Raw genomic sequence first — 18,762 nt, forward strand, 5'->3', positions numbered from 1 at the left:
TGCCTTCAGCGACCCCTCCCACAGCCTTTGTTCAGAGTGCTGGAAGCGGGCTGGAGAGATGGCTGGGAGGCAGAGATGGCTCTGACCCCCCAAAAGGGGGGTGGGCTGGGATGCCCTGGGACCCCAAGCTGGACCTAACTGAGGGGGGCCCTGTTGTCTGTGCCTGCAAGACCTGTCTTGGACTGTATTCCTGTCATCCAAATAAACCTTCTGCTTTACTGGCTGGCTGAGAGTCATGGTGAATCGCAGGAAGCCGGGGATGCAGGGCCCTGAGTCCCCCAATACTCCGTGACAGCCCACATCTTGAATACTGTGTGCAGATGTGGTCACCCCATCTCAAAAAAAGATATATTGGAATTGGAAAAGATTCAGAAAAGGGCAACAAAAATGATTAGGGGTATGGAACGGCTTCCGTATGAGGAGAGATTAATAAGACTGGGACTTTTCAGCATGGAAAAGAGACGGCTAAGGGGAGATACGATTGAGGTCTATAAAATCATGACTGGTGTAGAGAAAGTAGATAAGGAAGTGTTGTTTACTACTTCTCATAATACAAGAACTAGGGGTCACCAAATGAAATTAATAGGCAGCAGGTTTAAAAACAAATAAAAGCAAGTATTTCTTCATACAATGCACAGTCAACCTGCGGAACTCCTCGCCAGAGGATGTTGTGAAGGCCAAGACTATAACAGGGTTCAAAAAAGAACTAGATAAGTTCACGGAGGATAAATGCATCAATGGCTGTTAGCCAGGAGGGGCAGGGATGGTGTCCCTAGCCCCTGTTTGCCAGAAGCTGGGAATGGGCGACAGGGGATGGATCACTTGATGATTCCCTGTTCTGTTCATTAGCTCTGGGGCACCTGGCACTGGCCACTGTGGGAAGACAGGATACTGGGCTAGATGGACCCTGGGTCTGACCCGGTAGGGCCATTTTTACGTTCTTATGACTTTTATTGGAAGTCCTCAGGAGCAGCTGCTGCTGCCCTGCTCCCATACAAACTGCGCTCTGTGCTCCCAGCCGATCAGAGCGCAAGGTAAGGGGAACACCTGTGAGGGCAGCGCCCCCAGCCCCTGCAGCTGTGCTGTTAACTGAACTACAGGGTTGTTTGGGTGCATCATGGGGCTGGAGAAGCAGGTGTTGCTATTCCCGGGTTGTTCAGAGGAGATACAAAGGCAGGGATTTGGGGCTGTCCCTTACGTGGGACATGAGCCAGGAGTTGTTAATGTTAGAGATGGCATAGACTAGAGCAGGGGCAGGGCCTGTCTCTTTATTCCCTTTGCGTACAGCGCCTAGCACAATGGGGTCATGGGCCATTTGCTACGATAATTCAGATAATAAATCAGTGTTCTGCATTGCAAGGCCTGTGAGCCAGTGGCGGCTTCCATCGAGCCTAAGTGCGCTAAATTCCCTCTAAGCTGTGCGGCCGCGCAGCTGGCTATAACTAGCCGTGCAGCAGCTCTAAAGGGCCACATGGCAGGGACCTGAAGAGGAGAGAGGTAGGGGGTGGGCGGGAACTGGGGAGGGGAGCAAGTTGGGGCTTGCGGGGCTGCTGTGGGCCTCTCCCCAGGCCTGGAGCTCCCTGCTGCTGGCAAGGGGGAGAGCGGGCCCTTCTCCGGAGCCCCATGCTCCCTCCCTGTCGGCCCTCCTGCTGGGGGGAGTCCTCCGGCACCAGCCCTAGGGCAGCCTGCCTGCACCCCAAACTGCTCATTCCTGGCCCCACCCTAGAGCCTGAACCCCCAGTCAGAACTCTCCCCCCTCCCCCTTCATCCCAAGCCTCTGCCCCAGCCCTGAGCCCTCTCCTGAACTCCGCATCCCAACCCTCTCCTCCAGCCTTAAGCCCCTCCCACACCACAAACCCCTCATCCACACCTCCACCCCAGACCCCTGATGAAGGAAATGCTCTGTGCATTACCCCACGTAGCCACACGGTGTCACTGTTGCTCCTTGATGGAAATGCTCTGTGCATTACCCCGCGTGGCCACACAGTGTCACTGTTGCTCCTTAAGGAAATGCTCTGTGCATTACCCCGCGTGGCCACACAGTGTCACTGTTGCTCCTTAAGGAAATGCTCTGGCATTACCCGACATGGCCACCCAGTGTCAGTGTTACTCAATAAGGAAATGCTCTGTGCATTACCTCGCGTGGCCACCTAGTGTCACTGTTGGACCATGAAGGAAATGATCTCTGTATTACCTCGGGTGGCCACCAGTGTCACTGTTCCTCCTTAAAAACAACAAGGAGTCTGGTGGCACCTTAAAGACTAACAGATTTATTTGGGCATAAGCTTTCGTGGGTAAAAACCTCACTTCTTCAGATGCATAGAGTGAAAGTTCTAGGGTTACCATATTTTGAGCCTCCAAAAGGAGGACACTCCACCCGGCCCCGCCCCCAGCCCCGCCCCCAGCCCCAACTCCGCCCCTCCCCCAAAGTCCCCGCCCCAACTCCGCCCCCTCCCCTGCTTCCCACGAACATTTGATTCGCAGGAAGCCTGAAGCAGGTAAGGGGGTGTGTGGGGGGAGGAGGCGTGGCCCAGGGTGGCCCCCCCGGCGTTTCCAGCCTGGGTCGGCTCGGGCCCTGGGGTGCCGGCCCTGGGCCCGGCCCCCGGCCGAGCACCCCTGGCCCGCCCAGCACTGCTTGTCCCCGGCCCCCGGACCCCCGGCCGAGCACCCCCTGGCCCCGCCGGCCCCCGGGCCCCTGGCCGAACACCCCTGGCCTGCTCAGCACCCCCCAGCCCCGCCGGCCCGCTCAGCACCCCCCGGCCTGGCCTCTGGACCCCCGGTCGAGCACCCCCCGGCCCACTCAGCACCCCCAGCCCCGCCGGCCCCCCGGCCTGCTCAGCACCCCCCAGCCCGGCCCCCGGACCCCCGGCCGAGCACGCCCCCGGCTCCGCCGGCGCTCGGCACCGCCGGCCCCCCTGGCGCTCGGCCCCGCCGGCGCTCGGTGCCCCCTGTCCCCGGCACCCCCGGCGCTCGGCCCCACCGGCGCTCGGCGCCCCCAGTCCCCGGCCCCCCTGGTCCCCGGCCCTGCCGGCCCCCGGCCCCCCTGGTCCCTGGCCCCGCCGGCACTCGGCCCCACCGGCCCCTGGCGCTCGGTGCCCCCGGTCCCCGGCACCCCCGGCGCTCGGCCCCACTGGCGCTCGGTGCCCCCGGTCCCCGGCACCCCCGGCGCTCGCCCCGCCGGCCCCCCTGGTCCCCAGCACCGCCGGCGCTCAGCCCCGCCGGCGCTCGGTGCCCCCGGCGCTCGGCGCCCCCGGCCCAGCACCGCCGCCCGCATGTCCCGATTTTCCCGGAAATGTCCGGCTTTTTGGGATTTCCCCCCGGACGGGGATTTGGAGCCCAAAAAGCCGGACATGTCCGGGAAAATCCGGACGTATGGTAACCCTAAAGTTACAGATGCAGGCATTATATACTGACACATGGAGAGCAGGGAGTTACTTCGCAAGTGGAGAACCAGTGTTGACAGGGCCAATTCAATCAGGGTGGATGTAGTCCACTCCCAATAGCAGTGTCAATTCCAGGAGAGGAAAAGTTGCTTCTGTAATGAGCCAGCCACTCCAGTCCCTATTCAAGCCCAGATTAATGGTGTTAAATTTGCAAATGAATTTTAGTTCTGCTGTTTCTCTTTGAAGTCTGTTTCTGAAGTTTTTTTGTTCAGTGATAGTGACCTTTAAATCTGTACTAGAATGACCAGGGAGATTGAAGTGTTCACGTACTGGCTTATGTATGTTACTATTCCTGATGTCCGATTTGTGTCCATTTATTCTTTTGCGGAGGGACTGTCCGGTTTGGCCAATGTACATGGCAGAGGGGCATTGCTGGCACATGATGGCATATATAACATTAGTGGATGTGCGGGTGAATGAGCCCTTGATGGTGTGGCTGATGTGGTTGGGTCCTCTGATGATATCGCCAGAGTAGATACGGGGACAGAGTAGGCAACGAGGTTTGCTACAGGGATTGGTTCCTGGGTTGGTGTTTCTGTGGTGTGGTGTGTAGTTGCTGGTGAGTATTTGCTTCAGGTTGGGGGGTTGTCTGTAAGCGAGGACTGGCCTGCCTCCCAAGGTCTGTGAGAGTGACGGATCATTTTCCAGGATAGGTTGTAGATCGTGGATAATGTGCTGGAGAGGTTTTAGCTGGGGCCTGTATGTGATGGCCAGTGGTGTTCTGTTATTGTCCTTGTTGGGCCTATCCTGTAGTAGGTGATTTCTGGGTACCCGTCTTGCTCTGTCAATCTGTTTCCTCATTTCACCAGGTGGGTATTGTAGTTTTATGAATGCTTGATAAAGGTCTTGTAGGTGTTTGTCTCTGTCTGAGGAGTTGGAGCAAATTCGGGCTTGGCTGTAGACAATGGATCGTGTGATGTGTCTTGGATGGAAGCTGGAGGCATGTAAGTACATATAGCGGTCAGTAGGTTTCCGGTATAGGGTGGTGTTTATGTGACCATTACTTATTTGCACTGTAGTGTCCAGGAAGTGGATCTCTTGTGTGGACTGGTCCAGGCTGAGGTTGATGGTGGGGTGGAAATTGTTGAAGTCCAGGTGGAATTCTTCAAGAGCCTCCTTTCCGTGGGTCCATATGATGAAGATGTCATCAATGTAGCGCAAGTAGAGGAGGGGCACTAGGGGACGAGAGCTGAGGAAGCGTTGTTCTAAGTCAGCCATAAAAATGTTGGCATACTGTGGGGCCCATGCGGGTACCCATAGCAGTGCCACTGACTTGAAGGTATAAGTTGTCCCCAAATCTGAAGTGGTGGTGGGTGAGGACAAAGTCACAAAGCTCAGCCACCAGGCGTGCTGTGGCCTGATCAGGGATACTGTTCCTGACAGCTTGTAGTCCATCCTCATGTGGAATATTGGTGTAAAGTGCTTCTACATCCATGGTGGCCAGGATGGTGTTTTCAGGAAGAACACCAATGCATTGTAGTTTCCTCAGGAAGTTGGTGGTGTCTTGAAGATAGCTGGGAGTTCTGGTAGCGTAGGGTCTGAGGAGATAGTCCAAATAGCCAGATAATCCTGCTGTAAGAGTGCCAATGCCTGAGATGATGGGGCGTCCAGGGTTTCCGGATGTTGGGTAGCAGATAGAATACCTGTGGTCGGGGTTCTGGGGTTTTGGACCCAACCACATCAGCCACACCATCAAGGGCTCATTCACCCGCACATCCACTAATGTTATATATGCCATCATATGCCAGCAATGCCCCTCTGCCGTGTACATTGGCCAAACCGGTGTCCCTGTTGCTCCATGAAGGAAAATGCTCTGTGCCTTATTCCGCATGGCCACCTAGTGTCACTGTTGCTCCATGCAGGAGATGCTCTGTTCAATACCCGCATAGCCACACAGTGTCACTGTTGTTCGATGCAGAAAATGCTCTGTGCATTACCTCACGTGGCCACACAGTGTCACTGTTGTTCGATGCAGAAAATGCTCTGTGCATTACCTTCGGTGGCCACACAGTGTCATTGTTGCTCCTTGAGGAAATGCTCTCTGCATTACCCCACGTGGCCACAGAGTGTCACTGTTGCTCCATGTACAAAATGCTCGTGCATTACCCTGCGTGGCCACACAGTGTCACTGTTGCTCCATGCAGAAAATGCTCTGTGCATTACCTCGCGTGGCCACACGGTGTCACTGTTGCTCCTTAAGGAAACGCTCACTGCATTACCCCGCGTGTCCACACAGTGCCACTGTTGTTCGATGCAGAAAATGCTCTGTGCGTTACCTCACGTGGCCACACAGTGTCACTGTTGTTTGATGCAGAAAATGCTCTGTGCATTACCTTCGGTGGCCACACAGTGTCACTGTTGCTCCTTGAGGAAATGCTCTCTGCATTACCCCACGTGGCCACAGAGTGTCACTGTTGCTCCATGTACAAAATGCTCTCTGCATTACCCTGCGTGGCCACACAGTGTCACTGTTGCTCCATGAAGGAAATGCTCTGTGCATTACCCCGCCTGGCCACACGGTGTCACTGTTGCACCATGAAGGAAATGCTCTGTGCATTACCCCGCCTGGCCACACGGTGTCACTGTTGCACCACGAAGGAAATGCTCTGTGCAGTACCTCACATGGCCACACAGTGTCACTGTTGTTCGATGCAGAAAATGCTCTGTGCGTTACCTCGCGTGGCCACACGGTGTCACTGTTGCTCCTTAAGGAAACGCTCACTGCATTACCCCGCGTGTCCACACAGTGCCACTGTTGTTGGATGCAGAAAATGCTCTGTGCATTCCCTCACGTGGCCACACAGTGTCACTGTTGTTCGATGCAGAAAATGCTCTGTGCATTACCTTCGGTGGCCACACAGTGTCCCTGTTGCTCCTTAAGGAAATGCCCATGCATTACCGAACGTGGCCACACAGTGTCTTTGTTGCTCCATGAAGGAAATCCCCTGTGCAGTACCTCACATGGCCACACAGTGTCACTGTTGTTCGATGCAGAAAATGCTCTGTGCATTACCTTGCATGGCCACACGGTGTCACTGTTGCTCCATGAAGGAAGTGCTCTGTGCATTACCTTCGGTGGCCACACAGTGTCACTGTTGCTCCTTGAGGAAATGCTCTGTGCATTACCCCACGTGGCCACACAGTGTCACTGTTGCTCCTTAAGGAAATGCTCTCTGCATTACCCCGCGTGTCCACACAGTGTCACTGTTGCTCCATGAAGGAAATGCTCTGTGCATTACCCCACGTGGCCACACAGTGTCACTGTTGTTCCTTAAGGAAATGCTCTGTGGATTACCTTCGGTGGCCACAAAGTGTCACTGTTGCTCCATGCAGTCGATGCATGCGGGCAGTGGACCCCATGCGTCCCCCGGCTCCTTCCTTGCTGCGCTCAGGCTTTGCGGCTCTTGGGAGTGTGAGCTGCCACCATTGCTGCCACTCCAAGAGCAGGCTCCGGGCTCCGCGCCCCGGCAGTGGCTCACATGCCCGGGAGCCGCAGACCCCGAGCACAGCGAGGGGGGAGCTGGGGGGCGCACGGGGGCCTCTGCCCGCATGCATCTGTCCGCAACCTTGGCAGGAGGGGCAAGGGGCATGGCTGCTCCCCGCTAGCGGCGCTGCTGCCTTTGCAGGGCTGCTGCCCCCCGCGCCGCACCGGCTCCTCCATGGTGGGGGATCGCTGCCCCCGCAAGCCGATGTTCTGGCTCTCTGGTGTCTCCGGAAGGCGGTTCCTCCCTGCCAAGCCAGGGCACCACTTTTTGGCACCCCCTAGGGCCATCCTTAGGATTTATGGGTCCCTATGCATTATTATTAAACTGGTGCCCCTATGCCTGATGGCAGCCTGAGCTTTCAGCCCGGCGGGGGCGGAGGGACAAAGCAGAAAGAATAACAAGATGCCCGTCCCGCCTCACGGTGGCTTAGAGTCACAGTTCCCCACAGAGATCCCTGTATCCTCTCCCTCACATGGAATGGACATGCAGAAGATACCTAATTAAAAGCACTAAACTTGGAAATAAAAAATGTTAGTCACAGCTTTTGGATATGGCCTGAAGTTTGTCAGACATTTATTTGCAAAAACTTTGTAGTAAGGGTGAGTAAGCTGTCTTTCTGAATACAACATTAAATATTATGGAATACATGATGCAGCTCTTCTCTGTTTTACATTTTCTTAATCAGTATTTCTAAGCTGATTTTATATTTCAAATGTACTCTTAAACCTTCATAAAGTTATCATTCCAGATTAAAATATTGTCTGTTTCAGTGAGTTAAATATGTAGTAAATTTATCAGTTACAGAGGTTTAGTGTGTTCATAACAATGTTCATTGCTTTTAGAAAAAGAGAACACTAATTTATTGTGTGTGATCTCCATAACAATACACGTTTATGAAATTTCACCAACTTTAAAAAATATGTTTCCAAAGATTGTAGGCATAACAAAGGATTTTATATCTTACTAAAGTACTGATTTTGCTTAAAACTAGTTCATCAAAAGATAGTCAGAAGTAAAGAAGGGGAAACTCTTTGTCCAGCTATCTGGAAGCAAAGGGCTGTTGTCCGTTTAAGGGCTCTCTTCAATGGGGGTTGGGGGAGAGGGGGCGAAGGGAGAAATGGATGAGCAGAAAGGACTGGAAGACTTTGGAAGTAAGTTTTTTTACTATAGTAATTAAAATCTGTATTTTAGATAAGGGAGGTCTTTTGAAGGATTTATTTAAACAATCATATGTCTGAAGATCCAAGCATTTAAGGCTAAAGATGATTGTGCATCTAAAAATCTATGCAAGGATTTTTTAGAGATGTGATTTTATAATCTTCACCAACTCACTAATGAAATATTTTTAAAGCAAATTTTAAACTAAGATCCTGTAGACTGACATGTTCTGAGTAAATATGACCGTCGTGCACAACTGTTTTTGTCAGTACATTCAGAAACTGACAGTATATACCTGGTTTCAGAAGAAGTGGGTTGTAGTCCATGATAGCTTATGCTCTAATAAATTTGTTAGTCTCTAAGGCCTTGGCTACACTGGCAATTCACAGCACTGCACTTGCTGCGCTCAGGGGTGTGAAAAAACACCCCCCCCTGAGCGCAGCGAGTGCAGCGCTGTAAAGCGCCAGAGTAATCAGCGCCTGCAACGCTGCACGCTCACTCGCAGCACTGCAAGCTATTCCCCTCGGAGAGGTGGAGTACTTGCAGTGCTGCGAGAGAGCTCTCGCAGCGCTGGCGGCGCGACTACACTCGCGGCAGCGCTGTGAATCCGCGAGTGTAGCCAAGGCCTAAGGTGCCACAAGTAGTCATGTTCTTTTTGAGTATATACCTGGGGATTGGCAAATGCCTGTTAAGTGGCTTCATTACCCCTTGAATGGCTCTTTAACAATTTCAGTGTTGTGCTAATAGGTCTGGCAGGCTGGAGGCTTTTTCTCTTTTAACTACTAGTCCGAAGAAGTGGGCTGTAGTCCACAAAAGCTTATGCTCTAATAAATTTGTTAGTCTCTAAGTACTCCCGTTCTTTTAACTACTAGATCCCCTTCCCAGGAAGACTCCAAGCCTGCAGGAAGGGTCAGAACAGGGATAGGAAATCCAGAAGGGTGGACACTAAGACCCAGTGGGAGCCCCTAATCACTTGGCGCCCTAGGTGACCGGCTAGTTCGCCTAGTAGTTGCATCGGCCCTGCATACGACTAAGCCACTGATGCCTACTGAACTTATCCATAGAGCAGCCCCATGGACTCTCTCCTCTCCTCTCATTGTGCCGTCTCCCTTCATAGGACAAGGGAAGGTGTGGTAGGTGTGCGTCCCCACAGGCTAGGTCTCGGGAGCCATGAAGAAGTAGAAGGGGACGAAAATCATGCAGGGCAGTAGGTGCGAGAGTGGAGCGGTGACTGTCGGTGTTAACTCGGTCTCTGTTCATTGACGGGGGCAGATGTAGATAGGATGGAAGAGGGAGGCAGGGATGACGGCAAGAGTTCTGTGTAATGACGGCTTTTGCAGCTGCTCTTACAGAGGAATTGTTGTTCAGGAGCCCTAGGCAGAGGAGAAGCTGGCAGAAGTGGATCTGAGCAGCTTGGACATCCTTCTAAGCAGATATGAACAGTCCTCAGCTTTCTGCCTCCCTCATAACTACACTTCACGACTTTTAGCGGCACGGTTGAAGCCTAAGATAAATGCATGGTAGTAGCTGAGTACACACGGCTGCTTCCCTTTAGGTGAGGCTTGGTTTCTCATAAAAGTTTTCCTCCTTGTTCTGGGTGTGGGAGGAGAATTTCCCTATTTTGGGATTAGCTGTGGGATTACGACCAGGGGAAGAGACAATAGTCTCCTCTGCACAGTGACTCTCTTGGGTGCAGGTGCAACGGGCTGCTCAACATTAGAATGTAAGAATGGCAATACTGGGTCAGACCAAAGGTCCATCTAGCCCAGTATCTTGTCTTCCGACTGGCTAATACCAGGTGCTTCAGAGGGAATGAATAGAACAGATAATCGTGAAGTGATCCATCCTGTGTCGCCCATTCCCAGCTTCTGGCAAACAGAGGATAAGGACACCATCCCTGCCCATTCTGACTAATAGCCATCGATGGACCTATTCTCCATGAATTGACCTAGTCCTTTTTTGAACCCTATTATAGTCCTGACTTTCACAGCATTCTCTGGCCAGCAATTCCAGAGGTTGAGAGTGCGTTGTGTGCTTTTTAATTGTATCTATAAAGGTGTAATGGGACAGGGAGAAGAAGAACATACACCGATGATAACTTTTGTTTTTCCCTCTTGTGTTCTGCTTAGTAGGATGGAGAAAGAAGTCAAGGGTAAGAGCCCACCCCCGTTGTGAGATGGAAGGCACACAAGAGCCATGAGACAGTGAGCATTGTTGATGCCAGGCTATGGCGATGCCATCTAGCTGGAAACGGAGCAGCCGTCACTGTCAGTGAGCTAAGTGTCTGGTTTGGTGAGGAGTCTGGTCACGCCCCACATGGCTCCAGGCAGGGATGCGCCGTTACCTTGGTCTATGTTTGTAAGAAAAGGTTCCCATCTAGCTGTGGCTATGAGGGAGACAAGGTCCCCCGTTATCAGGGACTGCTCATTTTGTCTGGCCAGGAGCGGTGTGTTCATCGCAGCGAAAGGTTGCATCTAGGAGGATGACTCTAGCTGGTGAGTTTCTTGCCTTCCTTCTATGTTTCTCTCTCTCTTCTCTAGTGTGTTGTCTGACCCACTTTCTCGGTCTGTCCTTGTCTCTACTTGTTCGGTCTCCTTTCATTGAACACAGGCAGGCATGCTAGGTGTGCATCCCCACTGGCTAGGTCTCGGAAGCCATGTAGAAGTGGGAGGAGATAAAAATCATGCGGGGCAGCGCGCGCGAGAGTGGAGCATCACTGTCAGTGTTGACGCAGTCTCTGTTCATCGAGTGGGGTTGATGTAGACGGGATGGGAGAGGGAGTCAGGGATGAAGGCAAGATTTTTCCCATCAATTGAGTTTTGTGGAGTGATGGCTCCAGCTTGGCTTATTTGTGACGCTTGCAGAGGAACAGTCGAGCAGCAGCCGAAGGAAAAGCTGGCAGAGGTGGACCTGAGCAGCCTGGACATCCTTGTAAGCAGAGATTAACAGTCCTCCGCTTTCTGCCTTCCGCATAACTGACTGTGAGTAAGCCGTCAGTGCTTGGAATTCCTCATCTGTGCTCGCTCTAATTTTCTTCACAGGCCATGAGCTTCCTCACTGGGCACGGGGCTCTGTGGGATTGAGGCGGGGGAGGGGCCAGAGTCTGCTCTGCAGAGTGACTATGTCGGGTGCCGTTGCAAGGGGTGCTTTTTGGTTGTAATGCTAAAGGTGTAACGGGAAGAGCGTTGAGGGCAGATATGCTCAGTCCTCAAGTCTCTTCCTTCTCTATCACTGGGTGAGCTTCCCTGGTCATGCCACTCTAGGTATCCTCTCTGAAGCGGGCCATATTCAGTAGCGGACGTGAGCAGGGGTCTGAGAGTAGCCCTCGGCCTGTGTCTCCAGTCACCAAGTTGCACCACACACGTTATGTGGAGGGTCCAGGGCTCTGCACAGCACTCCGGGCTGACCTGCTCCAGGCTGGGCTCCTGGGTCCTAACCCTCGTGATTACTGCTCCCCGAGGGCTCTGCTGGCCCTGGAGCCCGACCCCAACCCGAGCGGCTCTTAAGGTCTGTGAGCGGTCGAAGGGCGACCGGGAACTGAGGAGCAACCACAGCCCCAGCACCCCACACAGCACAAGGACAAGGGTGGGGAGCGCTGCGGCTGCCTGCATCATTGCGCCACCTAGCGCAGCAGTCGCCCTACCCTGCCTGGCTCTGGCTTCTGGCCTCTGGGCTGTTGAAGGGCTGGAGTCTCTGAGGGGAGGAGGCAGAACTTGCACTTCAGTGAGGGGTGAGGCCTCGTGGTGGTGGGGGGATGCAGCTGCCACAGTTTTCTGTCTACCCCACCTCAGCTCTCCCAGTGAGGAAGGGGCTGGTGCTGCCCCTGCTGCCCACAGGCTGTCACTGCTCCTCCAGGACAGATGCATGCTGCGCATTTCCCCAACTGGCCACCGGGTGTCACCGCTGCTCCAGGAGAAACACAGTCTGTATGTTACCCTGCCTGCCCACCCAATGGCATTGATGGTCCAAGGCAGACAGCCCAGACATTACCCCGGCTGGCCACCGAGTATCAGTGCAGCGCTGTGGGGGGGAAATGATTTCTGCCTTTCCCTGAGTGGCCACGTAGTGTCTGTGTTGCTCCACGAGGGAAATGCTTTGTGATTTGCCGCGAGTGGCCACCAAGTGTCACTGCTGCTGCATGGGGGACATGGTCTGTGCATTGCCGTGATTGGCCACTGGGTGTCACTGTTGCTCCAGGGCAATTACATTCTGAGAAATACGCCAGGTGGCCTCTAAGATACATGTGTGGTAAAGGCTGAGTACAGACGTCTGCTTCCCTTTAGGTGGGGTTCGGTTTGTAATAAAAGTTTTCCTCCTTGTTCTGGGTGCAGAGGGAGAATTTCCCTATATTGGGAGCAGCTGATCTTCCTGGACAGGGAGGAGCATGTTCACCTGAGCAGAGGCCTGGAACCGGAAAGGTGAGTACAGGTGCTGAGTTTTTCCTTCCTATGTGTCTCTCTCTGAGCTCTCATATGTTGGCCAACATACTCTCTCTCTCCCCTTGTCCTGTCTCCTTGCATAGAACGTGGGCAATGGTGCATGCTCACAGGCTTGGTCTGGGGCGTCTGCAACCCACTGGGGCATTGGGAGGGGGAAGAGAAGCATGATGGTACGAGATCCTCCATTGGTAGTGGTGGGGGTGACTGTGGGAGTTGACTGTCACTGTTCATCAAGTGGGGCTGATGTACAGTGGATGGGAGAGGGAGGGCAGTATCTTGTACACCAATAGACCTTTGGGCAGTGATGGCTCCTGCTTGGGTTATATGCTGTGCTTGCAGAGGAATCGCCCAGGAGCCCCAGCCAGAGGAGAAACTGGAAGAAGTGAACCTGAGCAGCCTGGACATCCTTGTAAGCAGAGATGAACAGTCCACCGCTTTCTGCCTTCTCCATGACTGTCTGTGAGTGAACAATTATGGCACTCTATTCCTCATCCGTACCACTCTAGTTTTCTTCCACCATTCTCCTGCTGCTCTCTGGCCCTGCTGTATCACGGCACGCAGTGTCACTGTTGCTCCTTAAGGAAATGCTCTGTGCATTACCCCAGGTGTCCACCCAGTGTCACTGTTGCTTTATTTGGGAAATGCTCTGTGCAACTATACAGAGTGTCCACCTGGTGTCAATATTGCTCCATGAAGGAAATGCTCCGTGATTACCCGGGGTGGCCACGCAGTCTCATTTTTGCTTCATGAGAGAAATGTTGTGTGCAATTACACTGAGTGGCCACCGGGCGTCACTGCTGTTCCACAGGGGAAAAGCTCTGTCCATTTCCCCAATTGGCCATCTAGTGTCTCTGTTGCTCCATGAAAGAAATGCTCTGTGCAGTCGTCCAGCTGGCCGCCCAATAACACTGCTGCTTCTTAAGGGATTGCTCTGAGGGTACTGCAGGTGACAACACAGTGGTACTGTTGATCAATGAGGGAAATTCTTTGTGCATTACCCCTTGTGGCCACCTAGTCAGTCTTGCTCCCTGAAATGCTTTGTGAATTACCTGGATTAGCCACCCAGTGTCACTGTTGCTCCCTTTGGAACTACTTTGTGCATTACCTCGAGTGGCCACCAGGTGCCACTCCTGCTCCCTGAAATGTTTTCTTCATTACCTGGATTAGCCAACAGGTGTCACTGTTGCTCCAGTAGGGTAAGGCTTTGTGCATTACCCAAAGTGGCCACATGGTGTCATTGTTACTTCATGTGGGAAATGCTCTGTGCAATTACACCGTGTGGCCACCTGGTGTCACTGTTACTGCCTAAGGGAAATGCTTTGTGCATTCCCCTAGCGGGCCACCTGGTGTCACTGTTGCTCCACGAGAGAAATGATCACTCAGTTTCTGTTCATCCAGTGGGGCTGATATACCCTGTTTCCCCGAAAATAAGACAGTGTCTTATATTAATTTTTGCTCCCAAAGATGCGCTAGGTCTTATTTTCAGGGGATGTCTTATTTTTCAATGAAGAAGAATACGGTACACATCGGTGGATGCCTTATTATCGGGGAGGTCTTATTATCGGGGGGATGCCTTATATTACAACAAGAGGCAAAACTGTAAGTAGGCCTTATTTTCGGAGGATGTCTTATTTTCGGGGAAACAGGGTAGATGGGATGGGAGTGGGAGGCAGGGATGAGGGCAAGATTTCACACACTAATAGAGATTTGTGTAGTGATGGCTCATGCTTGGCTTTTGCAGCTGCGCTTGCAGAGGAATTGGCCAGGAGCCCCAGCCACAGGTGAAGCTGGCACAAGTGTACCTGAGCAACCTGGACATCCTTCTAAGCAGATATGAACAGTCCTCAGGTTTCCGCCTCCCAAATAATTGGCTCTGAGTAAGAGGTCAGTGCTTTGAATTCCTCATGTGTGCTCCCTCTAGTTTCTTCACAGGCCGTGTGCTTCCTCGTTGGGTAGGGGCTCTGTGGTATCAAGGCTGCGGAAGGGCCAGAGTCTACTCTGCAGAGTGACTATGTCGGGTGCCGTTAAGGGGGCCAATGCAGAGAGGAGAAAAGGGAAAGCGACCTGAACCCTGATTACAGGGTAGTCACCCTTTCTTTAATATAATACACCTCCTTTACACAATGAGGGTGGGGGAGTCCTGAATGTGAAAAGATCTGGAAATGAACAGGTAAGGGAGGGATCCTGCTGAGTGTCCCCTTTCCAATCAATCCTCCATCCCTCAGCGACACCCTTCCCGACTTACCTCCTACCCCACCAAGAAAATGACAACTTTGTGCCCCTTACCTTTACCAAAAAAGACCCCTCTGACTTGTGACGCGGTCCTGTTAGTAGGGTTAGGTGCACCCACGTGCCGGCTCTGAATACCACCGCATCTACCAACAACATCTCAACATGAACACATTTCAGAAAGGACCGCCACCTCAATCTCTTCAAAAGTAGCCCGAGGAATCTCCTCTCTTTATCACCAAAAAGACACAAGGCCAGGAATTCGGACACAAGTAACGGAGCTGTCCGAATCCCTACAGTTGACGCTCGTCAGTCCGACAGCGTTCTTTCTTGTGCACAAGAAAACAAAGGGTGAAAGTTGTGGTTGGTTGAGCGGTGTAAATTGGGCAGGGCAAAAGGACTTGAGGAAGGATTACACGGAAGTGAGGGTCCGAAAGGAGCCCCCCACCTCCCCTGTTCATTTCCAGACTTTGTGACGTTTGCTTGGTTGGGCCATTTCTTGGCTTTTTTGAGAAACGGGGCGAATTTTCCACGGCCTCCGCCATCCCCTTACAGCCGCCCCTTCGCCACACCATGTTCCATCTGACCGGGATAGGTCCCCAGTAAGATTTCACTTCATATCTCAAAAAAGCCAAGTAGAAATCATTCTGTGGGAATTTACTGTGACTAAGAGGAACAGAAGTTCAACCCTTCTCAAGTGGTGGAGGGTCGGGGGGAGTCGCTAAGCCACAGGCACAGAAAGGCTCCCCTAGCTTAAGCGTGAGAGGTATAAGACCTTACACCCTGGTTACAGGGCAGTCATTTTGCCGGGCGTGTCAAAGTGACCTGTGGCTTAATTTGCATGGCAAAGGAGACCGAAACCCTCCTTACAGGGTGGTCCTTAAGCCAAAAGCCTTCCAATGGACCAGAGCGAAAAGCGCTGTAAAGGAGAGACCTCCGTTCCCTCAGAAGTGGGTGGTCTCGTTGCCCAGCGAGTGCCAACGGCCCAAGAGGAGTTAGAAAGGGGAAACCTGCACCCTTCTGACAGGGAGGGGTCAACGGCACGGGGCATTTTAAAGGCTAGGTCCTAAGGAGCTCAAACCCACAGGGACCTCAACCCGTTTTAAAGGGGGCTCGCTCCGCCTCAGCTATGGAAGGGACCCATAAAGCATTTTGGTTTGTAAGGAATGGACCTTGATCCTTGTTTACAGGGAAGTCCTTTTACCGGGCACCTGAAGGGGGATTAAGCCTGTGAGGAAAAGTGTCGAACCCGATCCCTCGGTAGAGGGGTGCTGTGTGTGCGGTGTGTGCAGCCGTTGGCCGTGGCTTTTTCTTCCCTTTTCCTGCAGTTTCTTTGGTGCTTGTGTCGTCTTGTCCATTTTGTCCTTTGAGTTGCTAGAAAGAGAGAGGTGAAGCGGGTTAGCTGTGGCTCAGTAGAGAGCACGTGTACAAGGTAGATTCAGATGACATTGGCAAGGTACTCGGCCCTGCCGGAAATTACCCTAATTCCTTCTTTTCGGCACCGATCTCTTTCAGAACGGAGGAGAGCTTGCGGCAGAAGGCGGGTCCAGGTGGATGCAGAGGACGCGGGCTTTGACTTGGCTGAGTGCGTGAGTGAGGAGGGCACGGGACAGCTAGTAGGACAAACCCTGAACCCTCTCAAGAGGCTGGTTTCTAGAACTACCTTCCAAATGGCAGTGTTACCTTGTGAAAGACAGGGAAAGACCCACACCCTAGTTAGAGGGCGCTCACTTTGGACCTTGGCGTGAAGAGGGCCAATGTAGGGAGGAGAAAAGGGAAAGCGACCTGAACCCTGATTACAGGGCAGTCACCCTTTTTTTAGTAAAATATACCTCCTTTACACTGTTGGGGTGGGGGAGTCCTGAATGTGAAAAGATCTGGAAATGAACAGGTAAGGGAGGGATCCTGCTGAGTGTCCCCTTTCCAATCAATCCTCCGTCCCTCAGCGACACCCTTCCCGACTTACCTCCTACCCCACCAAGAAAATGACAACTTTGTGCCCCCTACCTTTACCAGAAAAGACCCCTTTTACTTGTGACGCGGTCCTGTTAGTAGGGTTAGGTGCACCCACGTGCCGGCTCTGAATACCACCGCATCTACCAAGAACATCTCAACATGAACACATTTCAGAAAGGACCGCCACCTCAATCTCTTGAAAAGTAGCCCGAGGAATCTCCTCTCTTTATCACCAAAGAGACACAAGGCCTGGAATTCAGACACAAGTAACGGAGCTGTCCGAATCCCTACAGTTGACGCTCGTCAGTCCGACAGCGTTCTTTCTTGTGCACAAGAAAACAAAGGGTGAAAGTTGTGGTTGGTTGAGCGGTGTAAATTGGGCAGGGCAAAAGGACTTGAGGAAGGATTACACGGAAGTGAGGGTCCGAAAGGAGCCCCCCACCTCCCCTGTTCATTTCCAGACTTTGTGACGTTTGCTTGGTTGGGCCATTTCTTGGCTTTTTTGAGAAACGGGGCGAATTTTCCACGGCCTCCGCCATCCCCTTACAGCCGCCCCTTCGCCACACCATGTTCCATCTGACCGGGATAGGTCCCCAGTAAGATTTCACTTCATATCTCAAAAAAGCCAAGTAGAAATCATTCTGTGGGAATTTACTGTGACTAAGAGGAACAGAAGTTCAACCCTTCTCAAGTGGTGGAGGGTCGGGGGGAGTCGCTAAGCCACAGGCACAGAAAGGCTCCCCTAGCTTAAGCGTGAGAGGTATAAGACCTTACACCCTGGTTACAGGGCAGTCATTTTGCCGGGCGTGTCAAAGTGACCTGTGGCTTAATTTGCATGGCAAAGGAGACCGAAACCCTCCTTACAGGGTGGTCCTTAAGCCAAAAGCCTTCCAATGGACCAGAGCGAAAAGCGCTGTAAAGGAGAGACCTCCGTTCCCTCAGAAGTGGGTGGTCTCGTTGCCCAGCGAGTGCCAACGGCCCAAGAGGAGTTAGAAAGGGGAAACCTGCACCCTTCTGACAGGGAGGAGTCAACGGCACGGGGCATTTTAAAGGCTAGGTCCTAAGGAGCTCAAACCCACAGGGACCTCAACCCGTTTTAAAGGGGGCTCGCTCCGCCTCAGCTATGGAAGGGACCCATAAAGCATTTTGGTTTGTAAGGAATGGACCTTGATCCTTGTTTACAGGGAAGTCCTTTTACCGGGCACCTGAAGGGGGATTAAGCCTGTGAGGAAAAGTGTCGAACCCGATCCCTCGGTAGAGGGGTGCTGTGTGTGCGGTGTGTGCAGCCGTTGGCCGTGGCTTTTTCTTCCCTTTTCCTGCAGTTTCTTTGGTGCTTGTGTCGTCTTGTCCATTTTGTCCTTTGAGTTGCTAGAAAGAGAGAGGTGAAGCGCGTTAACTGTGGCTCAGTAGAGAGCACGTGTACAAGGTAGATTCAGATGACATTGGCAAGGTACTCGGCCCTGCCGGAAATTACCCTAATTCCTACTTTTCGGCACCGATCTCTTTCAGAGCGCAGGAGAGCTTGCGGCAGAAGGCGGGTCCAGGTGGATGCAGAGGACGCGGGCTTTGACTTGGCTGAGTGCGTGAGTGAGGAGGGCACGGGACAGCTAGTAGGGCAAATCCTGAACCCTCTCAAGAGGCTGGTTTCTAGAACTATCTTCCAAATGGCAGTGTTACCTTGTGAAAGGCAGGGAAAGACCCACACCCTAGTTAGAGGGAGCTCACTTTGGACCTTGGCGTGAAGAGGGCCGATGCAGAGAGGAGAAAAGGGAAAGCGACCTGAACCCTGATTACAGGGCAGTCACCCTTTCTTTAATATAATACACCTCCTTTACACAATGAGGGTCGGGGAGTCCTGAATGTGAAAAGATCTGGAAATGAACAGGTAAGGGAGGGATCCTGCTGAGTGTCCCCTTTCCAATCAATCCTCCGTCCCTCAGCGACACCCTTCCCGACTAACCTCCTACCCCACCAAGAAAATGACAACTTTGTGCCCCCTACCTTTACCAGAAAAGACCCCTTTTACTTGTGACGCGGTCCTGTTAGTAGGGT

At 52.7% G+C, this 18,762-nt stretch overlaps 1 long non-coding RNA gene across 1 annotated transcript; it reads right to left on the minus strand.

The window, feature by feature from the left end:
• Positions 1-14,553: 14,553 nt before the first annotated feature.
• Positions 14,554-18,325, minus strand: LOC135982587 (uncharacterized). The gene is made up of 3 exons (XR_010600011.1): positions 18,185-18,325; positions 16,235-18,078; positions 14,554-16,128 (listed from the first exon to the last, which is right to left on the minus strand). It is a non-coding gene; the product is annotated as an uncharacterized LOC135982587 (long non-coding RNA).
• Positions 18,326-18,762: the final 437 nt, after the last annotated feature.

The sequence above is a fragment of the Chrysemys picta genome, chromosome 3 (assembly GCF_011386835.1).
Source record: "Chrysemys picta bellii isolate R12L10 chromosome 3, ASM1138683v2, whole genome shotgun sequence".
Classification (NCBI taxonomy): Eukaryota; Metazoa; Chordata; order Testudines; family Emydidae; genus Chrysemys; species Chrysemys picta.